This window comes from Macaca mulatta, chromosome X (genome assembly GCF_049350105.2).
Source record: "Macaca mulatta isolate MMU2019108-1 chromosome X, T2T-MMU8v2.0, whole genome shotgun sequence".
NCBI classification, from domain to species: Eukaryota; Metazoa; Chordata; class Mammalia; order Primates; family Cercopithecidae; genus Macaca; species Macaca mulatta.
In genome coordinates this window covers 109334819-109360681 of record NC_133426.1, presented here as the reverse complement: position 1 = coordinate 109360681, position 25863 = coordinate 109334819, and the positions used below count along the sequence as shown (strand labels likewise).

At 40.1% G+C, this 25863-nt stretch overlaps 1 protein-coding gene across 13 annotated transcripts in view; it reads right to left on the bottom strand.

The window, feature by feature from the left end:
- The window catches only part of GPRASP1 (G protein-coupled receptor associated sorting protein 1), a 62382-nt gene that overhangs the window by 4904 nt on the left and 31615 nt on the right, over positions 1 to 25863 (bottom strand). For 2 of the 13 annotated variants that reach the window (XM_077989234.1, XM_015127885.3), the window contains exons 2-3: positions 667 to 734; positions 266 to 343 (exon numbers count right to left, since the gene is read on the bottom strand). The gene's annotated coding sequence lies outside the window, so the exon portion shown is untranslated. Of the gene's footprint in view, positions 1 to 265; positions 344 to 666; positions 735 to 945; positions 1047 to 1302; positions 1433 to 1837; positions 1885 to 1969; positions 2200 to 25863 lie in introns of those variants that run through there. The other 11 variants (XM_077989232.1, XM_077989231.1, XM_077989230.1 and 8 more) reach the window with 11 other exon arrangements.

Genomic DNA, 25863 nt, shown 5'->3' with positions numbered 1-25863 from the left:
GAGAATGAAATGGGGCTTTGAGTCTCTTCCAATTGTGTCACCCCATGTGCAGTGAGACTGATGTTGAATGCTAGGTGGGACAGCTGGGCTTTGAGAAAGTCTCTCTGGACCAGCTGCCTGCTACAAAACAGGTCCAACAACGGTGGGAAAGTGTGTTGGCAATGGGAGGGGCTGAGAAGCCCCCAGATTGGACCCTAATCACTCCTGGACCCATGCTGGTCTCCACCACCCCCCCCCCCAAAAGTATACCCGCTCTCATACCAACCTTCACTGATGTGGTGCAGTTTCCCCCTCCTTTTCTTGTTCAAGTGGTGTCAAGCCCCACAGCTGACAGAAGGGGGTCCTACAGACAAGTAAACATACAGGAGAGAATGGAGAATGGTAGATAGGCAGGCACTCTGGCCCCTGTGAAAAATATCTCTCTTCCCATTCAAGGGTTCAATGTATCTATTGTTTCCTGAGTCCTGGTCCCTGCTCTCAGGTCTTTTCTGAGTCACAACCCAACCTACACCTATCTCGTGTCTCCTGCAAGAAATAAAAAGGATGCTGACGCTGTGCAAATCCAGCAGAGTAGAAGTGAGTCTGCACCCACTGGGCTCAAAGCCACCTGCCATGCTCTCTTTCTCCAACTGTCCCCTGAACTGACCCCTCCCCCTTCTCACCAACCTCCAGAGCTGTGAGCCAGTCTCCTCCTCCTTGCCTTTCTTGCAGAACTGGCCAGCCTTAAAGCAGGCCTATGGACAAACAGATGAAAAAGGAAGACAGTCAGGAAATGAGGGGTGGCAGTAGAGCCCTTGGTAGAGAAACCAACGCCAAGGATAAGAATCCCCATATTATTGATATCTGTCTTTCAACATTCGGGGTTTTGCTGGTGGAATATTCTCATTTTGTTTAGGCCCTGCTTCAAGGTTCTAGAGATAAGAACTCCTTCTCCTGACGTCATACTCTTCTCATTACTTCCTTCTCCAATTCTGAGGATTCACCACTAGGTGCGCCATATCCCCTTGCTCTGCGCAGCATAAAATGGGGGAAGGGCGCCGCATATTCTAGAAAACAGGTTGTGAATTGGTACTTGTCAGTATGTCTCCCTCATCATCCCTACCTCCAAAGCTCACCCTTCAAGTCCCCAGTTTAGGACTGTGGGGGAGGCAGGCAGGAATGAAAGGTGGGGGAAGCGCCTGGAACACCATCAGAGAGGGGAAGATTAGGAGGTGCTCCTGGATGCCTGACCTGCTCTGGTCGCAGTCCCCGACCCCGATTCGGTTCTCCAGTGTTTGGCGCCCACCCCACATCCCCACACACCTCCAGAAATCCAGGCAATACTCGTGCTCCTCCTTTATCTCAAGCCTCTCCTTTACAGATGCTCACTGTGTCCTGTCAGAATACGCCAGACCTACCGCGCAGACAGAAGACTTTGACCTCAACCTGGAGCCTGTGGGAAGGGACAGCACCCAGGATACGCGGCCCCACAGGCCCCTTTCCCGAATCAGGGCCTGGAGCAGCGAACGCGGCCCACCTCCCGTAGGCTGGGCACAGAGCTGGGACGCCGGCCACGAGGGCCTCCCCAGGCGCCCCCACAATTGCCTCCCCGGGCGTCCCCCACAACGGCTCCCGTTTGGCCATTTCTCCCGAAGGAGCCTCCCCCACAGCCCTCTCTAGGTATAGAAACCGTCGAGGGCGGCGCGCGGGCGCCTGCAAAGCTGGCCGGGAAGCGGTCAGCGCGGTTCTCCTCCAGACGATCTGACAGCTCCTCTGGAGCCAGCCCCTCAGCCCTTGGCCCGGCCTGGCCCGCACCAGTCAGGGCCTCCCCATAGCAGGGATCTCGAGCACTGCGCACCTCTCTCCGGCGCCCGGCTCCGACTGGATCGTCTCCTCCTTGCCAGGCTGTCAGGGTCGGGGGCGGGGGCAGGTTGCCAGCCTATCCACCCTGGCGGACCACCCCCACACCACGGCCCCCCACCTCACGCACCCCAACTTGCCTTCAGAGGCCCAGAGCCCAGGTCGTCGGCCTCCCCCTCCTCTCTTCAGCTCTCCTCTGGCGGCTCCTCAGCTGGATTCCCACCGCTTTCCCAGCGATCCGAATGGCAAAAACGAGTCCCGCCCCCCACGCCTCTGCACCAAACTGGGCAGGGGCTGCGCAGGATGCGGCAAGAACCGCTCGCCGCAAGGGTGTCGGGAAGGGGGGCGGAAGGATACGGCGCGAAAGTGCTCGACGCCCCCTCACAGAACCACCTTAGTTCCAACCCAGAGGTGGGCGGGGCCACGACGAGCCCCAGCCTGGCCCTGCGGATTGGCACCAGGGTGCCTCAGGAGGCCCCCGCGGACCCTAACGTGGCGACCACCACCACATTTCTGGCGCTGCTATAATATATGGCACGGGCGGGCGGCTGCGGGCCCGGGCAGGGGACAGGATCGCGAGGTCGGGAAGAGCTGCGCTGGAGGGAGCAGCGGATGGATACCAAACCGCTCCTTGGTGTGTCTGCACCCCCGCCCCAACCGCCCTCCTACAAGGACTGCTGGGTGTTTGCCCTCTCCCTAGTCTGCTCACCCTCCTTCCTGGATGCTAATGGGAGAGGGGGTGTCAGTACTGCAGTGTGGGAGGGGAGAGGCGATTTCAGGCCAGACAGACCCGGGGCTCTAGGGTGGTCGTTCTGTGCGTTTCTTTCTCAGCTTCATGGAGTCACGCAGGGGAGGAAGGTACACCTGCTCTTAAGTGAACTCCGGGGCAGGGGGCTCCCATCAAGGCCTCACCACTGCCTCTCTTCTAAAAGAAGGTAGACCTAGACCTCTGACCCTAGGAAACCAACCACTCGTCTGCACCAGACTCATTTCTTTCTGCCACATCGCTTTTTCTCATTTCAAATGGTGGCTCACGTTGGCATTGCACTGTCTCCACAGTTGCCCCCGAAAGAGGGCCTTTCCCTGTCAGGACCCGCAGGAGGTCATAACAGTCCTTTCTCTTTGATGGCACCAGGTAGGGATGGTCCTGGCTCCTCTTCGGTTCCCTGTCAAGTCTTCTCTTGCCATGATACTTGGCACTGTGGAAACGTGGCTGGTATTCGAACCAGCTTGGATCTCAGCCACCTTCCACAACTACCTATTGTTTAAGCAGTCATTCTCAGGAGAGGATCTCACTGTGCACCCCCCTCCCTGAGACAAAGCAACCTGGCTCCTTTTAAATCCTCTTCTTTCACCCCCACATCCGTCCTCTACTCTTGAGCCCCTCCTTTCCCTGCTTCCTGCATGGGACAGACAGAGCAATGTGGTTAAACACCAAGTCGATGTTGTTACTGCTGTCCATTTGAAAACTCATTTAGACGCTACCCTCATTGTGTTTGGCAGGTAATGGTCCCCTAAAGATGTCCACGTCCTGTTCTCCAGAACATGTACCATTTTCTATTACCTGACCGAGGATCATTAAGATTGCTATTCAGCTGAGTTTAATTTAAGATTATGCTGGATTGGCCAATGTAATTGAAAGGGTACTTTAGATGTGGAAGGCAGGGACTCCATGTTAGATTGAAGCAGCATGAGAAAGTCTACACTAGTCATTGTTGGCTTTGAAGATGGAAGGAAGCCAAGATCCAAGAAATACAGGCTGTCTCCAGAACCTGGAAAAGACAAAGAAACAGATTCTTCCCTAGAAATCCCAGAGCGATAGCTCCTCTGGCAACATCCTGATTTTAATGTGCTGAAGCCCTTTGCAGATTTCCAACCTCCAGGACTATAAGACAATAATAAATTGGTATTATTTTAAGCCATTCCATGTATGGTAACTGGTTACAGGGTAGCAGCCCAAGACCTATCTAGTTTAACTTTTATATAACAAAGTTGTGCATTGTCTTTCAGTTGCCAGGGACCCTCAGATCATGTTAGGTGAGCATCCCCAGATGAACCAAGCATGCAATCAGAGGGAGAATGTTAGTGTTTGGAATTAGGAGCAGGGCTGAATTAAGAAATGGACACTGCATGGCAGGAACCAGTCAGATCATGCCTCTCAGCATCACCTCATTGTAAGATCAAAAGCCACCAGGATATACCCTTAATACCCTATGTTTATGAAAACCTTTAAGGCCGGGCACTATGGCTCACGCCTGTAATCTCAGCACTTTGGGAGGCCGAGGTGGACGGATCACAAGATCAGGAGATTGAGATCACGGTGAAACCCCGTCTCGACTAAAAAATACAAAAAAATTAGCCGGGTGCAGTGGTGGACGCCTATAGTCCCAGCTACTCGGGAGGCTGAGGCAGAAGAATAGCGTGAACCTGGGAGGCGGAGCTTGCAGTGAGCCGAGATCGAGATCATGCCACTGCACTCCAGCCTGGGCGACAGAGGGAGGCTTCCTCTCACAAAAAAAAAAAAAAAAAGAAAGAAAGAAAGAGAGAGAGAGAGAGAGAGAGAGAGAAAGAAAGAAAGAAAGAGAAAGAAAGAAAGAAAGAAAGAAAGAAAGAAAGAAAGAAAGAAAGAAAGAGAGAGAGAGAGAGAGAGAAAGAAAGAAAGAAAGAAAACCTGACCCAGCCCCCATCTCAGGGAGACACTGTTTTGGGAAGTATCCCTAGTGTTCTCATTACTTTGTTACAAGTAATAAATCCCCTTACTAAATCCTTGCTGTGGTCATGGGGTTGATGTCAAATGACTGAACCTACCCACTGTGTTGGTTGGTAACAACAGCAGGAGTAGGAACAGAATACACTCACCATCCTGATGAATTCTATTCCCATTGCCTTTCTTTACCTGTGCTTCAGTCTCTGAGAAATACTTTAGAGCTCATCTCACCAATACAGCCACCAATCCCCTTCACTGTTTTATAAGTATGTACAAAATCACACTTGTGCAAGCTTCTGTGGTAATTCTGGAGGTGCTAGGATCTTTATTCCAAGATATTTACTGACAGATGAATGGTTCTACCAAAAGCTGACAAATTTTACTGTGTGAAACTTTAAAATGTGTGTTGGACAATTTGTTGTCAGTACTCTTAGAAAACATCGTCTTGTATTGGTTAGTATGTATTGAAGTGATAAAGGCCCTACTTTAAGCTTTTCATGTGTTAGCTTTGTATGGGTATGTATCAAATAGATTATTATTTTTAAAACCTTTGAGCAAATAAAAGATTGAAATAAGATATTCTGACTGCTAAGCACTATTTATTTCCTTCTATAATTGATTCCAGTTCAATAAATTCCAACAGTCATCTTTCTACTCCTCAGTGCCTACACTAGCACCTGTGTAACCCTGACTTACCTCTGAAATCTAAATGTCAGAGCCAAATAATCTATAAGCATTAAGTCCATGATACAGATGCAGCTGTGCTCACTCATCATACTCACTGTTTTCTTCCAAATCCCACCCACCACCCTCACGCATGCTCATGAACTTGCACACCAGCCTATTACTTGCCTGTTCTCCTCTTGTCTGTCTCAATCACCATGGTCACGGACTTGTTTTTGCCTATTTAGTTTTACTTGCCTCTATACCATCCTTTATGGGCCTCAAGCAAAGCTTCCTTCTGAGACTTCTCTTTTGGCCAAGGCTGAGCCAAACCCTGTGTTTTCTTATAATGTATCTCCTTCTATCCCAAAGTTTCAAAGGTTGTACACAGAAATTAAAGTCCCCTGTAGTCAGGAATAACTAGGCTGAGGTGGGTCTGGTGAACTATATGGTGAAATTGGCCCAACAGATGTCTATTTTCAGTGTAGCCTGAAAATGCTATGGGAAAGATCTCAGCCTGCCTCTACTACCTGAGACAGGGTACATTTGCAGAACTGGTGGGGAGGCCTGACCGAAGAATATTTTCAGGTCATATTTGGGATGGGGTCTACTTCAAGAGAATTAATCTTGAAGAAAAACCAAGTCAGGCACAAGGACCCTAGCCCATGAACAATGCCTTGCCATTAGGGAAGTATAGCTATTCTAATAGCAACGCTGAAATTATTATAGAACTCCTATTTGTGCCTGTTCCAACAGAAACCCTCAACTGTATATCTATCATAGCAAAGGCAGGTTTATACATATCCGGGAAATAACTGTCTTTTAGTAAACTCTATAACGCTCCAGTGTGCAGATCCCATTAATAAAGCATAAACTAAAGAGAGGAAAATATCCTCCCAACATGGATTTAAACTTTTGACTACTACTCAGCTCTGATATCATGAAAAACCTGTGTATAGGCGGAGTTAGGAAAATTAGAACAGTTAGAGGACCTTAAGTGCCTGGCAATACAGCTTAGAATGGCAGCAACAACTGGAAGAATCACAGGAAAACCCCAAAAATTCAGGACATGGGAAATACCCCTTGAGGATTTTTAGAACTATAGGAGCTGGCAAGGAGAGCTAATTAGCTTTACAAGGAGAAGAAAACCTGAATTTCCACAATGCCAATAAATATTAGAAATTAATGGAATGTCAAGTTGCTTTCTATAATAGAAAAAATAATGAGAAATCTACACTACCTTTTGTTGTTGTTTCTCATTAACTAACCATCACTTCCTGCCTCATCATGATAAGGCCTCATCACAGCCTGCATCTAGCCAGCAAATGAGAAAAAGGAGAATAGAAGTAGTTCATTTCCTTCTTAAAATCCATGGTGAAGAAATGCTCACATCATTTCCACTCACATTCCATTGATGGGACTTGATATGGTTTGACTGTGTCCCCACCCAAATCTCCACTCGAATTGTACCTCCCAGAATTCCCACGTGTTGTGGAAGGGACCTAGTGGGAGGTAATTGAATCATGGGGGCTGGTCTCTCCCATGCTATTCTCATGATAGTGAATAAGTCTCACAAAATCTGATGGGTTTATCAGGGGTTTCTATTTGTGCTTCTTCCTTATTTTTATATTGTCACTGCCATGTTAGAAGTGCCTTTTACCTCCTGCCATGATTCTGAGGCCTCCCCAGTCATGTGGAACTGTAAGTCCAATTAAACCTCTTTTTCTTCCCAGTCTCGGATATGCATTTATCAGCAGCGCGAAAACAAACTAATACAGTAAATTGGTACCAGTAGAGTGGAGTGTTGCTCAAAAGACACCCCAAAATGTCAAACTGACTTTGAAACTGGGTAACAGGCAGAGGTTGGAACAGGGCTCAGAAGAAGACAGGAAAATGTGGGAAAGTTTGGAACTTCCTAGAGACTTGTTGAATGGCTTTGCCCAAAACGTTGATAGCGATATGGACAATAAAATTCAGGCAGAGATGGTCTCAGATGGAGATGAGGGACTTGTTGGGAACTGGAGCAAAGGTGACTCTTGTTATGTTTTGGCAAAGAGACTGGCAGCATTTTGCCCCTGCCATAGAGATCTGTGGAACTTTGAACTTCAGAGAGATAATTTAAGGTATCTGGTGGATTAAATTTCTAAGCAGCAAAGCATTCAAGAGGTAACTTGGGTGCTGTTAAAGGCATTCAGTTTTATAAGAGAAGCAGAGCATAAAAGTTTGGAAAGTTTGCAGCCTGACTATGTAATAAGAAATAAAAACCCATTTTCTGGGGAGAAATTCAAGCCGGCTGCAGAAATCTGCATAAGTAGCAAGGAGCCTAATGTTAATCCCCAAGACCAAGGGGAAAATGTCTCCAGGCCATGTCAGAGAACTTCCCGGCAGTCCCTCCAATCACAGGCCCGGAGGCCCAGGAGGAAAAAACTGTTCTTGTGGGCTGGGCACAGGGTTCCCATGCTGTATACAGCCTGGGCACTTGGTGCCCTGTGTCCCAGCTGCTCCAGCTGTGGTCAAAAGGGGCCAACATACAGCTTGGGCTGTGGCTTCAGAGGGTGGAAGCCCCAAGCCTTGGCAGTTTCCACATGGTGTTGAGCATGCAGGTGTACAGAAGTCAAGAACTGAGGTTTGGGAATCTCTGCCTAGATTTCAGAATGTAAGAAATGCCTGGATGCCCAGGTAAAAGTTTGCTACAGGGGTGGGGCCCTTATTGAGAACCTCTGCTAGGGCAGTGCAGAAGGGAAATGTGGGGTCAGAACACTCACACAGAGTCCCTACTTAGGCACCACCTAGTGGAGCTGTGAGAAGACGCCACCATCCTCCAGACCCCAGAATGGTAGATCCACTGACAGCTTGCACCGTGTACATGGAAAAGCCACAAACAATGCCAACCCATGAAAGCAGCTAGGAGGGAGGCTGTACCCTGCAAAGCCACAGGGCAGAGCTGCCCAAGACTGTGGGAACCCACTTCTTGCATCAGCATGACCTGGATGTGAGACCTAGAGTTGAAGGAGATCATTTTGAAGCTTTAAAATTTGACTGCCCCACTGGATTTCGGACTTGCATGGGCCCTGTAACCCCTTCTTTTTGGCCAATTTCTCCCATTTGGAATGGTTGTACTTACCCCACTACCTGCACCCCCATTGTATCCAGGAAGAAACTAGACTGGTTTTGATTTTACAAGCTCATAGGCAGAAAGGACTCGCCTTGTCTCACGAGACTTTGGACTGTGGACTTTTGGGCTGATGCTGAAATGAGTTAAGACTTTGGGGGATTGTTGGGAAGCCATAATTGGTTTTAAAATGTGAGGACATGAGATTTGGAGGGGCCAGGGGCAGAATGATATGTTTTGGCCTTGTCCCCACCAAAATCTCAACTCAAATTGTATCTCCCAGAATTCCCATGTGTTGTGGTTAGGACCCAGGAGGAGGTAATTGAATCAGGGGGGTGGTCTCTCCTGTGCTAGTCTTGTGATAGTGAATAAGACTCATGAAATCTTACGGGCTTATCAGGGGTTTCTGATGATTTTGTTTCTTCCTCATTTTTCTCTTGCTGCCGCCATGTAAGAAGTGCCTTTTACCTCCTGCCATAATTCTGAGGCCTCCCGAGCCATGTGGAACTGTAAGTCCAATTAAACCTCTTTTTGTTCCCAGTTTTGGATACATCTTTATCAGCAGCGTGAAAACAAACTAATAAGGGACTCAATCACCATTTATTAAAAATCTTGTCCTTTTTCTACATGTGGTGATGGTAATGAGAGAACTGGATATCCACAGATAAAAGAATAAAGTTGTTTCAGCAAACTAAAAATAGAGGAGAACTTCCTCAACTTGATACAGGACATTTACCAAAAACCTACAGCTAATATCATACTTAATGGTGAGAAACTTGGTTTATCAGTAAGATCAGGAATGAGGCAGATATTTTCCCTTTCACCACTGCTTTTCTACGTCATAATGGAAATCCTAGCTAATGCAGTAAAGACAAGAAAAAGAAATTAAAGTTATACTGACTGGAAGAAAGAAAACTGTTTTCATGTGCAGGTGAAATGATTGTGTATGTACGAAATATGAAAGAAGTGACAACAACAAAAAAACTTCTGGAACTGATAAGTAATTATGGCAAGGTTGCAGGATACAAGATTAATATATTTTTAAAATGACTTTCCTAAATACAAGCAATGAAAAGGTAGAATTTGTAATTTAAAAATGATAACATTTACATTAGCACCTAAAAATGAAACACTTAGGTATAAATCTAGCAGAATATGCACAATATCTATAGGAGTGAAACTATGAAACACTGATGAAGGAAATAAAATAACTAAATAAATGCAGAGATATTCCATGTACATGGATAGGAGAATTCAATATTGTCAAGATATTAATTCTTCCAAATTTGATCTAGAAATTCAGTGCAATCCCAACCAAAATTGCAGCAAGTTATTTTGTAGCTACCGACAAACTGATTCTAAAGTTTATATGGAGAGGCAAAAGGCCCATAATAGCTGACACACTCTTGGAGAAGAACAAAGTTGGACCAACACTACTCAACTTTAAAAATTACTATAAAGCTATAGTAATCAAAACAGTGTGTTATCAACAAAAGGACAGGCAAATAAATGCAACAGAACAGAGAGCCCAGAAATAGACCCATGTAAATATGGCCAACTGATCTTTAACAAAGGAGCAAAGGCAATACAATAGAGAAAAGAGAGTCTTTTCAATAAATTATGCTGAAACAACTGAACACCCACGTGCAAAAAAAATCTAGACACAGACTACACATTTCACAAAAATTAACTCAAAATGGATAACAGAACTAAAAGTAAAATGCAAAATACAGCTCCTAGATGGTTACATTTTCTAAAAGTCTAGATTACCTTGTATATGGTGATAATTCTCTAAATATAATACCAAAGGTATGATTCATGAAATAAGGTATTGGTTAGCGGGACTTCATTAAAAGTAAAAACTTCTACTCTGAGAAAGACACTGTTAAGGTAATGAGAAGATAAGCCACAAACCAGGACAAAATATTTGCAAAAGACATATGTGATAAACAACTGTTATCTATAATATACGAAGAACTCCTAAAACCAAACAATAAGAAAACTAACAACAAGATTAAAAAATGGGCTAATGACCTTAACAGACACCTCACCTAAGAAGATATACAGATGGCAAATAAACATATGAAAAGATGCTCCACATTATACATCATCGGGAAAATGCAAATTAAAACAACTGTGAGATACCATTATACACTTAATACAATAGTCAACACGTAGGACACCGACACCACTAAGTGCTGGAAAGGAGGTAGAGCAACAGAAACTTATTTAGTGCTGGTAGGAATGCAACATGATATAGCCACTTCAGAAGATGGTCATGGTTTCTTAGAAAACTAAATATATTCTTAGCAAATAATACAGAAATGGAACTCCTTGGTATTCACGCAAGTGAGCTGAAAATGTATGTCCACACAAAAACTTGCACATGGATGTTTCTAGCGGCTTTATTTATAATTGCCAATAATTGGAAGTAACCAAGATGTCCTCTACTAGATTAATAGATAAACTGCGGTATATCCAGACAATTGAATATCATCCACCACTAAAAATAAATGAGCTATCAAGCCATGAAAAGATCTGGATGAAACTTAAATTCATACTACTAAGTAAAAAAAAAAACCTTTGTAAGAAGGCTACATACTGTTCATCTTGCAGTTCCAGTGGATACAATATTTTTCTTCCTATCTATTTTGGGGACTTGGTTAGTCTATTCAGGTATCATACCATGGAAGGGAGAAGATTTTACTGCATATAACTTACATGATTATGTAATATGATGAATATTTGGCTGAAATAAAAAATATGAAGCTAGACTCCTTTTCATACTGTATGTAATATTTAATTCCAAATAGATTAAAGACAAAATATAAGAGCTAAAATTATCACACTCTTAGAATAGTGATATGGTTTGGCTGTGTCCCCACCCAAAATCTCATCGTGAATTGTAAGCTGTGTAATCCCCATAATCCTCATGTGTCAAGGGCAGGACCAGGTGGTGGTAATTAGATCACGAGGGCAGCTTCCCCCATGCTGTTCTCGTGATAATGAGTGAGCCTCACAAGATCTGGTGGTTTTATAAGTGTCTGGCATTTACCCTGCTTGCACTAACTCCGTACTGCCACCCTGTGAAGAAGATGCCTGCTTCTCCTTTGCCTTCTGCCATGATTGTAAGTTTCCTGAGGCCTCCTCAGCAGCGGGAAACTGTAAGTCAATTAAACCTCTTTCCTTTATAAATTAACCAGTCTTGGGTGTTTCTTCATAGCAGTGTGAGAGCGGACTAATTCAAATACATAGGGGTAAACCTTCATGACCTTAGATTTGGCAATGGTTTCTTGGATATAATATCAAAAGCAAGATTAAGAAAAGAAAGAAAAAAAACAGATTAAATGGACTTCATCAAAAAATTTCACCCATGGCTAAAACACCAAAATCAACAGCAACAAAAGCCAAAATTGACAAATGGGATCTAATTAAACCAAAGAGCTTCTGCACAGCAAAAGAAACTACCATCAGAGTGAACAGGCAGCCTACAGAATGGGAGAAAATTTTTGCAATCTATCCATCTGAAAAAGGGCTAATATCCAGAACCTACAAAGAACTTAAACAAACTTACAAGAACAAAAACAACCCCATCAAAAAGTGGGCGAAGGATATGAACAGACACTTCTCAAAAGAAGACATTTATGTGGCCAACAAACATAAGAAAGCATGAAAAAAAAGCTCATCATCACTGGTCATTAGAGATATGCAAATCAAAACCACAATGAGATACCATCTCACGCCAGTTACAATGGCAATCATTAAAAAGTCAGGAAACAACAGATGCTGGAAAGGATGTGGAGAAATAGGAACGCTTTTACACTGCTGGTGGGAGTGTAAATTAGTTCAACCATTGTGGAAGATAGTGTGGCGATTCCTCAAGGATCTAGAACTAGAAATACCATTTGACCCAGCAATCCCATTACTGAGTATATACCCAAAGGATTATAAATAATTCTACTATAAAGACACATGCACACGTATGTTTATTGTGGCACCATTCACAATAGCAAAGACTTGTAACCAACCCAAATGCCCATCAATGATTGACTGGATAAAGAAAATTTGGCACATATACACCATGGAATACTATGCAGCCATAAAAAAGGATGAGTTCATGTCCTTTCCAGGGACATGGATGAAGCTGGAAACCATCATTCTCAGCAAACTAACACAGGAACAGAAAACCAAACACTGCATGTTCTCACTCAAGTGGGAGTTGAACAATGGGAACACATGGACACAGGGAGGGGAACGTCACACACTGGGGCCTGTCAGGGGGTGCGGGGCTAGGGGAGGGATAGCATTAGGAGAAATGCCTAATGTAGATGACAGGTTGATGGGTGCAGCAAACCACCATGGCACGTGTATACCTATGTAACAAACCTGAATGCTCTGCACATGTATCCCAGAACTTAAAGTATAATAATAATAAAAATAAGAAAATGGAAATTGATTTTAAAAAACATTTACAATGTGCATCAAAAGACAACAGTAAGAAAATTAACAGAATGGGAGAAAACATTTGCAAATAATTTATCTGATGAGGGTTTAATATTCAGAAAATATAAAGAACTCCTACAACTCAACAGCAAAAAGAGACAACCCAACCTAAAATGGGCAAAAACTTGAATAAATATTTTCCCAAAATGACATAAAAATGGTCAATATGCACGTGAAAGGATTCTCAACATCATTAATCATTAGGGAAATGCAAATCAAAACCAAACTGAAACACTGCTTTACACCTCCTATGATTAGTATAATTTTAAAAAACAGAAAAACAAGCATTGGTGAGAATATGGAGAAACTGGAACTCTACTGGAAATGTATAACTGTGCAGTCATTGTGGAAAAGGTTTGGCAGTTCCTCAAAAAGCTAAATAGAATTACCATATGATCTTGCCATTCTTCACCTAGATAATATATCCAAGAAAAAAGAAAAGAGGTATTTAAACAAAAACTTGTACTCAAGTGTTCATAATATTAATAGCCCTATTCACAAAAGACAAATGACTTAAATCTATCCAAATATCCATCAAGTGATGAACAGACACACAAAATGTGATACATACACATAATAACATTTTCAGCCAGAAAAAGAATGAAGTTCAGATACATGCTACAACATGAATGAACCTTGAAAACATTATGCAAAGTAAAAGAAACCAGACACAAAAAGACAACTATTGTATTATTTCACTCATTTGATATAGCTAGAATAGGCAAATTAATAGAGATAGAAAGTAGAAGTTACCAAGTGCTCCGAGGAGAGGAAAATACTTAATTATTAAAAAGTTTCTATTTAGAATGATGTATTCATTTCCTTGGGCTGCTGTAACACAAACTGAATGGCTTAAACAACAGACATTTATTTTTGCACAGTTCCATAGGGTAGAAGTCTGAGATCAAGGTGTCTGCAGGCCCACGCTCCCTCTGAAGGCACATGAGAAGGATTTGTGTCAGGCCTTTCTCCTAGCTTCTGGTGGTTTGTTTGCAATCTTTAGTGTTCTTTGACTTCTTTGTATCACTCTGATCTTTTTCTTCATCTTCACTTGGCACTCTCCCTGTGTGCTTGCCTCTGTGTCCAAATTTCCCCTTTTTATAAGGCCACTAACCATATTGGATTAGGATTCCAGCCTAATTATCTCATGTTAATTTGAATACTTTTATAAAGATCCTATATCCAAATAAGGTCACATTAATATTAAGGGATAGGATTCCAACATATCTTTTGTAGGGGCACAACTCAAACTATAAGAGGTGATAAAAAGTTTTAGAAGAAGATAGTGGTGACAGATGTACAACAGTGTGAATGTAATTAATGACACTCAATTGTCCACTTAAAATGGTTAAAATGGCAAATTTTGTGTTATATTTTACCCTAATTAACAAAAGATACCACACATTCTCCTCTCTCCTCAAACAATAATCACCTCCTACATATTACTCGCTTTGAGTTGATGACTTTGGTACTTATTTCATTGAAAAAAATAGCAATTAGAAGGTAACTTTTATAAACTCCTATCACTATATCTATTATACCACTTGCATCTATGCACATAAATTCTGCCTTTTCTGCTATTCTATGAATGAATTGCCCAGGCTCTTATCTAAAGCCAGCTTCTCTATTTGCTTACCAGATGATATCCCATCTCCTCTATTCAAGGTCATTGTTCCAGCAATTTTCTTCTCTCTTCTGTCATAAAAATTTCCCTCTCAATTTCTGTTGTCCAGTTCTACATGAAGCTTGGAAGTCACCACTCTATCCTAACAAGTAAAAAGTTGAACAAACTGAAAAATCAACCATTATTCCTAGATCTGTAAGAGAAGTGAGAACACAAGGCAAACCTCTGTCCCAAAAATTGGAAGAGAAAGTCATAGATGGAGAGAATCACAACATACTTTAACAGAAACCTCTTTGGGAACCAGTGCTAGGGTAGGAAAATCTGAACTGTAATTCACAAATTGCTGAAGGCTAGGTGTGTACAAATCTGAGAGTTAAAAATTCCAGGAAGATCCACCAATGGGGGATCCCATGCTTTTGTGACTTCAAGACTAACTGCAAAGCTATAGTAATCAAAGACAGTATGGTACCAGTGAAAGGAAGGACAACAGATAGAGAGCAATGCAACAGAACAGAGAGCCCAGAAATAGATCCATATAAATATAGTCAACTGATCTTTGACAAAGGAGCAAAGGCAATACAATGGAGAAAGGACATCTTTCTGATAAATTATGCTGGAACAACTGGACATACACATGCAAAAAAATTAATCTAGATACATACCTTATACCTTTCAAAAATTAACTAAAAACAGATCACAGTCTTAAATATAAAGTATATCTCCTAGAAAATCACATAAGAAAATATCTGGATGACCCTGGTTTGGTGATGACATAGACACACTACTAAAGGCAATGATCCATGAAAAAAGATGGGTGTATGAAGGGTGAAGAAGAGAGGTTATTTAATGGGTACAAACATACAGTTAGATAGAAGGAATAAGTTCTAATGTTCAATAGCATAATAGGGTGACTATAGTTAACAACTATATATTATATATGTCAAAAAAGCTAGAAAAGAGAACTTGAAATGTTTCCAATGCATAGAAATGACAAATACTAGAGGCGATGGATACCCTAAATACCTTGACTTGATAATTACACATTCTATGCATGTAACAAAACATTACATGTACCCCATAATATGTAAAAATACTATGTATTACTAAAAAACATAAAAAGCAAGGTTTTTTTTTTAAATAAAGAATTAATAAGCTGTACTTCATTACAATTAAACATTTCTGGTCTGCAAAACATGCTGTCAAGAGGCTGAGGCCACAGACTGGAGAAAATGCTTACAAAAGACATATCTGGTTAAAGTATTGTTAACCAAAACATACAAATAACTCTTAAAATCAACAATAAGAAAACAAACACCACAATTTAAAAACAGGCCAGCTATCTTAACAGATATACCTTAACAGATATATCCTCACCTAAGAAGATAAACAGATGGCATATGAACATATGAAAAGACATTCCACATCATATATCATTAGGTAAATGCTAATTATAAAAACAATGAGATACCAATACACAACTATTAGGATGGCCAAAATCCAAACACTTACGGTGCCAAATACTGGTGAGGATATGAGGCAACAGGAAGTGTCATTCATTGCTGGTGGAATACAAAATTGTAGAGCTAATTTGGAGGGCAATTTAGCAGTTTCTTACAAAATTAAATGTACTTAGCATACAATTCAGTAATTGCTCTCCTTGGTATTTACCCAGATAAATTGAAAACACATCCACACCAAAACCTGCACGTTGATGTGTCTAGCAGCTTTATTCATAATTGTCAAACATGGAGACATCAAAGATGTCCTTCAGTAGGTGAATGGATAAATATACTGCGGTACATCCAGACAATGGAATATTATGCAGCACTCAAAAGAAATGAGCAACCAAGCCATGAAAACACATGGAAGAAATTTTGATGCATATTAGTAAGTGAAATAAACCAGTCTAAAAAGGCTACATACTGTTTTATTCCAACTATATGATGTAAAAGCAAAACTATGGAAAGAGTAAAAGGATCAGTGGTTGCCAAGATTAGTGGGGAGGGAGGAATGAATAGGCTGAGCACAGAGGATTTTTGGGCTAGTGAAAATACTCTGTATTATAATATAATGATAGATACATGACATTATATATTTTTCCAAATCCATAGAACATACAACACCAAGAGCGAACCCTAATGTGAACAGTGGAGTTTGGGTGATAATGATGTGTCAATGTAGGTTCATCAATTTTAGCACATGGAACCACTGCTGTGGGGAATGTTGGCAATGGGTGAGACTATGCATGGTTGGGGGCAGGAAATACATGGGATAGCTTTGTTCCTTCCTCCCATTTTTTTTGTGAACCTTAAACTGCTCTTTAAAAACAGTCTACACAAATTTTCCTCTCTCCTGGAATATTCTCATCAGCATGAAAATATGCTGTACTATTCCCTATCTTGAAAAACAAGATTCTCCCTGTACCTATATCATTCCAGAGCTAATGCCCCAATTCTCTGATATGTTTTGCTGTAGAACCCCTCAAAATAGTTGTCAATTGTTACCAGACACTGTCTCCTCTTTTTCCCTTCAAACCACTGCAGTCTTTTATCCTACAATCCAATGAAGTTGGATTCATTGGATTCATTTTATCCTACAATCCAGTGAAGTTGAATGCTCCACTGAAACTGCTTTCCTCAAGACTTCCAATGATCTCCATGTTGCCAAATCCAATACTCAATTCTCAATCCTCTTGTGGACCTATCATGGTAGTGAGCATATAATTTATCATCCAAATCAGGGCACTTCTAAGAGTAAAAAAGAGTCTTATTAACAATTATTCCTGTAAAACAGGCATAAACCAGGACTGTCCTGGGAAACTAAAGGACATTTGGTCATTTGCCTACCAGTAGTGTTAGACAGGGTTGATCACTCCCTCCTCTGTGAAACATCTTCTTGACTTGGCTTCCAACATACTATATGTTCCTGGTTTTTCTCCTACCTTACTGGCTACTCCTTGACTGCACCTTATTAACTTTTGTTTTTGATGATTTATTATAATCTCCTGTATCTCAACTTTGAAATGCTGCAAAGCCTAATCTTTTATTAACTTTTAGGTTCGGCGGCACATGTGAAGATTTGTTATGTTACATAGGTAAACTCATGTCAGGGGAGTTTGTTGTAGAGATTATTTCATCACCCAGGTATTAAGCCCAGTACCTATTAATTACTTTTCCTGATCCTCTCTTTCCTCCCACCCTCAATTCTCAAGTAGACCCCAGTGTCTGTTGTTTCCTTCTTTGTGTTCATAAGTTCTTATCATTTAGCTCCCATTTATAAGTGAGAACATGCAGTATTTGGTTTTCTGTCCTTGTATGAGTATGCTAAGGATGATAGCCTCCGGTTCCATCCATGTTCCTACAAAAGACATGATCTAATTCTTTTAGTGGCCGCATAGTTTTCCATTGTGTATGTGTACCACATTTTCTTTATCCGGTCTCTCATTGATGGGCATTTAGGTTGATTCCATGTCTCTGCCACTGTGAATAGTGCTGCAATGAACATTCGCGTCCATGTGACTTCAGAGTAGAATGATTTATACTCCTCTGGGTATATACCCAGTGATGGGATTGCTGGGTCAAATGGTAGTTCTGCTTTTTTTTGAGGAATTGCCACACTGCTTTCCACAATGGTTCCACAAACAGTGTATACATGTTCCTTTTCTTCCACAATCTTGCCAGCATGTTATTTTTTGACTTTTTAATAAGAGCCATTCTGACTGGCCTGAGATGGTATCTCATTGTGGTTTTGATTTGCATTTCTCTAATAATCAGTGATACCAATCCTTTTTTCATATGCTTGTTGGTCGCATGTATGTCTTCTTTTAAAAACTGTCTGTTCAAGTCTTTTGCCCAATTTTGAATAGGGTTGTTTTCCTCTTGTAAATTTGTTTAAGTTCCTCACAGATACTAGATATTAGACCTTTGTCAGATGAATACTTTGCAAATATTTTCTCCCATTCTATAGTTTGTCTGTTTACTCCATTGACAGTTACTTTCTCTGTGCAGAAGCTCTTAAGTTTAATTAAATTCCACTTGTCAATTTTTGCTTTTGCAGCAATTGCTTTTGACCTCTTCATCATGAAATCTTTGCCTGTTCCTATGTCCAGATTGGTATTACCTAGGTTGTCTTCCAGGGTTTTTATAGTTTTGGGTTTTACATTTAAGTCTTCTATCCATCTTGAGTTGATTTTTGTATATGATGTAAGTAAGGGGTCCAGCTTAAATTTTCTGCATATGGCTAGCCAGTTATCCCACCACCACTTATTGACTAGGGAGTCTTTTCCCCATTGCTTGTTTTTGTCAGGTTTGTCGAAAATCAGATGGCCGTAGGTGTACAGTCTTATTTCTGGGCTCTCTACTTTGTTCCACTGCTCTATGTGTCTGTTCTTGTACCAGTACCGTGCTGTTTTGGTTACTGTAGCCTGTATAGTTTGAAGTCAGGTAGTGTGATGCCTCCAGCTTTATTCGTCTTGCTTAGGATTGCCTTTGCTATTCGGACTCTTCTTTGGTTTCATATGAATTTTAAAATAGTTCTTTTCTAGTTCTGCAAAACATGCCATTGGTAGTTTCATAGGAATAACACTGAATCTGTAAATTGCCTTGGGCAAAATAGCCATTTTAATGATACTGACTCTTCCTATCCATGAGCATGGAATGTTTTTCCATTTGTTTGTGTCATCTCTGATTTCTTTGAGCAGTGTTCTCATTGTAGAGATCTTTCACTTCTCTGGTTAGCTATATTCTTACATATTTTGTTCTTTTTGTGGCAATTCTAAATGAGATTGCCTTCCTGATTTGGCTCTCGGTTTGGCTGTTGTTGTTGTATAGGAATGCTAGTGATTTTTGTACATTGATTTTGTATCCTGAAATTTGCTGAAGTTGTTTATTAGCTAAAGGAAATTTGGGGCCAAGACTATGGGGTTTTCTAGATATAGAATCATGTCGTCTGCAAAAAGAGATAGTTTGACTTTCTCTCTTCCTATTTTGGATGCCCTTTATTTCTGTCTCTTGCCTGATCGCTCTGGATAGGACTTCTAATACTATGTTGAATTGGAGTGGTGAGAGAGGGCATCCTTGCCAAAGCTCAATCTTTGGACTTCCTCTCTTACTACTCACACTATCTACATCTTTTAGTCATCTCATCCAGCCTCTTGGCTTTACATACCACCTATACCTTCACGTTTCTCAAATTTCTACCTCCAGTCTGGACCTATCTCCAAATTCCCAAACTTATATCTCCAACTGCTTACTTTCCATCTCTACATGGATGTCTAAAAGGCATCTGAAATGCAGTAAGTGATATCTTTATTCACTGAGCTGCTCAGCATCAGAATCAATTCCTCTTTTTCTCTTACTCTATATTTGATTCATCTACAACATCCACTGAATCTACCCACTAAATATATTTCAAAGATGGACACTTACTACCATTTCCACAGCTGAGATCTTATTCCAAATCATTATCATCTGTTACCTGGACCACTGCAATTGTTTTATAGGTACTAGTTATCCTTCTTGCCTCAATTCTTGTTTCTCTGGAGTCCATTTTCTACACAGTAGGCAGGATTACTATTTAAAAATATAAGTCATAGCCAGGCATGGTGGCTCACACCTGTAATCCTAGCACTTTGAGAAGCTGAGGCAGGTGGATCACTTGAAGCTAGCAGTTTGAGATCAACCTGGGAGACACAGTGAGACCTCGTCTCTATTAAAAACACAAACATTAGCTGTGTGTGGTAGTGCATGCCTGTAGCCCCAGTTACTTGGGAGGCTGAGGCACGAGTATTGCCTGAACCTGGGAGGCAGAGGTTGCACTTAGCCGTGACCATGCCACTGTGCTCTAGCCTGGGTGACAGAGCAAGACTGTCTCTCTCTATCTATATCTATATCTATATCTATATCTATATCTATATCTATATCTATATCTATCTATATATACACACACACACACACACATATACTGTCTGATATATGTGTGTGTGTATATATATATATATCTCACAGCTCTCCAGCTCCCCTTGTCAAAACCTTCTAGTGGCTTTCTGTAAGACTTAGAATCCAAACTTCTTTCCATGGCCTACAATATGTTACATGATCTGGCCCCCTGGCTACCATTTTAAAATCGTCTCTGATCATTCTCCCCTTGCTTCCTCCATTTTAGCCACACTAGCCTTCTTGCTGCTTTTTGAGCAAGTCAAACACATTCCTACCTAAGGACCACTGCATTTGTTGTTCCCAAAGCCTAGAATATTTATCTGTTAGATAACCTCATGACTTGCTCCGTCACTTCATTCAGGTACTTGCTCAGAATGAACTTCTCTGACTATCCCATCTAAAATAGTATCCCTCCTTCCAACACCCTCATACCCTGTTTTATTTTTCTCTGTAGCATTCACAACTACTTAAAATTACATATTTATATATTTAATTTCTTATTATCTGTTTCCCTCATCCCTAAATGTAAGCTCCATGAGGATGATGTTTTGTTTTATTCTATGTTGTATTCCTAGAACCTAGAAACAGTGCTTGGGACAAAACAGATTGTTCAATTTGTTGAAAATATAAAGACCCCTGGAACACACAGTTTTTTGTTGATTATATAAATCATATCAGTTTACACTATACTTTAAAATCTGGGAAAAGACATTATGCTTTTATAAGCATCTATCACTGACCAATCAAACAAAGAAGCACCCCCATAAAAATACTTAGAAAAATTATTTTGTTGGAGACAATATTTTCGGCTGGCAAGTGTCTCACCCAGTAGGTTTTTTAAAGTTTTAATTCAAATTGGTTTACAGCTACCTTCCCACTCTTCCCTAAATTACTGACTATAATTTAATTAAAATAGGAATGAGGGGAGAAAGAGAGAGGTGGAGATTTTTGTTTGTAGTAAGTTCAGTTCATTCTAGGTTTACTTTGAATGCACATTTCAAATTTAATTTTGGTTTTGTTTGTTTTTATTTTGGTAATTCACAAAAATTGTATACATTTATGATATACAACATGTTGTTTTGAAATACGTATGCATGATGGAACAAATTTAGCTAATTAATATAGCCATCACCTCACATACCATTTTTGGTGAGAAGATTCGAAATGTACTCTCTCAACAATTTTGAAATATGCAATTCATAATTAACTATAATTGTAATACTGTGCAATAGATGTCAAAAACTTACTCCTCCTGTCAGTCTGAAACTTTGTACCCTTTGACCAACACATCCCCATTCCTGTTCTCACTCCCATCCTCTGGTAACCACCATTCTACTTTCTACTGCTATGAGTTCAACTTTTTCAGATTCTATATATAAGTGAGATCATGGAGTATTTGTCTTTCTGTGCCTGGCTATTTTCACCAAACATAATGTCTTCCAAGTTAATCCATATTGTCACAAGTGACAGAATTTCCTTCTTTTAAAGGCTAAGTGGTATTCCATTGTGTATATATACCATAATTTCATTATCCATTCATCTACTGATGGACACTTAGGATGATTCCACATTGTGGCTATTGAGGAAAATACTGCAATGAATACAGAGTACAGATATATATACAGTACATACTGATTTCAGTTGTTCTGTACATATACCAACAAGTGGAATTGCTGGATCACATGGTAGTTCTAAGTTTTTTTTTAGGAATCTCCATACAGTTTTCCAATGACGGCTGTACTAGTTTATATTTCTAGAGTGTACAACAGTTCTCTTTTCTCCACATCCTCATCGACACTTGTTATCTTTCATCTTTTCAATAATCGCCATTCTAACAGTTTTGAGTGATATTGCACTGTGATTTTAACTTGCATTTCCCTGATGATTAGTGATGTAGAGCATTTTTTCAGATATCTGTTGGCCATTTGTATGTCTTCTTTTGAGAAATGTCTATTCAGGTCCTTTGCCATTTTAAAAATCAGGTTATTGTTTTCTTGCTATTGAGTTGAGCTCCTTATGTATTTTTGCTATTAACCCCTTATCAAATACATGGTTTGCAAGTATTCTCTCCCATTCTGTAGACTGTCTCTTCACTCTGTTAATTGTTTCCTTAGCTGTGCAGAAGCTTTCTAGTTTGAAGTAATCCCACTTGTTTATTTTTGCTTTTGTTCCCTGTGCTTTTGGGTTCATAACCAAAAAATAAATGCCCAGACCTATATCATGGAGTTTTCCTCTTATTTTTTGTTCTAGTAGTTTTACAGTGTCAGGTCTAATGTTTAAGTCTTCAATCCATTTTGATTTGATTTTTATATATGTTGTAAGATAAGGGTCTAATTTCATTCTTCTACATGTGGATATCCAGTTTTTCCAACACTATTTATTAAAAAGATTGTTCTTCCCTCATTGTGTATTCTTGGAACCTTTGTCAAAAATCAACAAAGTATAAATGTGTAAATTTATTTCTGGGTACTCTCTATATTTAATTTTCTATTTTGCCATCTAAAGCAGGTAGTAAGCTAATATACACACTGCCACACTGGAAGTGAACATAATACTGGAAAAGTGTTCTAGCTTTGATAGGATTTATAAAGTGTGAAAGTCTAAAGAAACTTCTATGAAACGCTATACCTTTACCATAAACACAAAGTTTCCCTTTTTTTCAATCTGATGTAAAATGCTAAACAAATACATAAACGTTTGAGGATGTTTTAGCTTGTTAGTGCTGCCACAACAAAATACCACGGGCTGGGTGACTTAAATGACATACATTTATTTTCCCATAGTTTTGGAGACTGGAAATCCAAGATCAAGATTTTGGCAGGTTTAATTTGTCCTGAGGCCTCCTTTCCCTGGTTTACAAATGACCACCATCTTGCTGTGTCCTCACATGCTGTTTCCTCTGTGCATGTGCACCTCCGGTATTTCTCTGTGTGTCCAAATTTTCAGTTCTTATAAAGACACCAATCAGATTGAATTAGAACCCACCCTAATGGTGTCATTTTAACTTAATTGCCCCTTTAAAGGCCCTATCTCCAAACATAGTCACATTCGGAAGTACTTGAGATTAGTGCTTAAACATGAGAATTTTGGGGTGGACACGATTCAGCCCATAACAGAAGACTAACATGGTAAAGAGAGTATTCAAACGAACTCCTATCATATTTATAGGAACTCTACCACAAGACAGGTTACCAAGTTATTTTTTAATTCACTTGTTAGGTAAAATTTACAGAACTGTCAAATTTCACAACTCCCTTTTGGTAAGGAAATCTGGAGTGTTTGACACTCACCAATTTTCCCCTTATTATGATATACCCATGTGAATTCATAGATGGTAAAATGCCAATAACTAGAAGCAAGCGTGTTAAAGATATCTATATAATGCCCAAAACTCAACGAATAGCCTATTTTACCACATTTATTTACCTATCTATAACTTGCTTGATTCTGTGACCACTGCCTTTACTGTAAGTTGTATAATAGACTAAATAATGTATCCCTCTCCCCAATATTCCACTTTCTAATCCATGGAACATGCCAATATGTTACCTTACATGGCAAAAAGGGACTAGGCTCATAAAATTAAGTTAAGGATCTTGAGATGGGAAGGCCATCTTCGATTATGCAGTTAGTCCTAATATAAGCAGAGTCGTTAAAAGAGGGAGGCAAGAAGGTCAAAGACAAAAAGAGATGGGACAATAAAATTAAAGGCTGAAATGATGTGAGAAAGAGATTATAAGTCAAGGAACACAGGCAGAAGCTGAAAAAAGGCAAGAAAACGGATTCTCCTGTCACAGCCTCCAGAAGGAACCAGCCCTGCCAACACCTTCACTTTAGCCCAGCAAGACTAAATTTGAACTTCTGGCATCTAGAATGGTAACATAATAAATATATGTTGTTTTAGGCAATCAAATTTATGGTAATTTGTTACAACAACAGGAAAATAGGAAAAGCAGTCTGATTTTTAGGAGTAGGAAAGTTCACTAGAACTCTTCTTTAGGGAATTACTTGGGAAATTGCTGGATATATTGATACTGAGCATATCACAAATTCAGTCCATACTCACTCAGCCCTAAACTCGCTGCTGTGTGTCCCAAATCCTAAGGCTATAAGACAACAGCTGGCAAGATCTTGTTGAAGAACAAGGAGATTACTTCAAATTTAGAGAACAGTACCAAGGCCAATTTTCAAGGCTTAGATACCTTAAGCTTGTTTATTGCTCAGAAAGGAAAGGTGAACTCATAAGTATTATTTTGTGATAAAACTGGCATACAGAAACAAAATGGGTAGAAAAAAAACTTAACAAGCTTTCTAGAAATATACTGACTGCTTAAATATGTTCCCTAATGTCTACTGAGTCCTTTGGAAAGTAGCAATAGCCCCCTCTTTTCCTGTGTCCTTCCTAGACCCTTTATTCTAGGAAAATGCTATTTGTAATTTTTAAGTAGGTATGGGAAAATAAATATATTATTATCAGTGTTTTGTAAGAGATGTTATAACTGCTAGTATTCTTTGTACAGCAAACTATAATAGCATTTCCCAAACATCTAATTAACAGAATTTCTCCCCGTGAGGATTAATAATGATGAATTATTTCCAACTAACATATATGGTGGTTGCGAATCACTGATACACAGAGTCTATGAAAGCAGTAAAATTTTAAGTCTCTACCTTGTGTTTATCACCAGAATTTCAGCTTCTGCAAAATATGGATAGCCTATTTTACCACATTTATTTACCCATATATAACTTGCTTGATTCTATGACCACTGCCTTTACGGTAAGTAGTACAGTGGACTAAATAATGTATCAGCCCCCACAACATGTCAATTTCCTAATCCCTGGAATCTGTCAATATGTTACCTTACATGGCAAAAGGGGACTTTGCTTATGAAGTTACATCATTCACAATGTAACCTGCTAAATTTAAAAAAGCCTCACAATCAAACTGAACAGAGGTTATACAGTTCTTGCTTAAAACTTTAAGGACAAGTGTAATCACTATCAAAATTACAAAGCCCCGTTTTGCAGAAATGGAAAAGCAGATATTAAAATTCACATGGAATTGCAAGGGGCTTCAAATAGCCAAAACAATCTTGAAAAAAAAAAGTTGGAGAACTCACAATTCCCAATTTTAAAGCATACTACAAAGCTACAATAAACAAAACAGGGAGGTACAGACATAAGGACAGATATGTAGATTAATAGAATGGAAGTGACTGGCCAGAAATAAACACATCTATGGACAACTGAAGTTCAACAATGGTGCCAAGATTATAAAATGTGAAAGAATATCTTCAAAAAATATGGCTGGAACAACTAGAAAGCTACATGCCAAAGAATGAACTTGGACTCCTACCTTATGCCATATATAAAAATTAACTCCAAATATATGAAAGGCATAAATATAAGAGCTAAAATTATATTAGGCAGTGCTTCTGTTGTACCTTTCATTGATAAGGAATACAAAGAAAGAAAG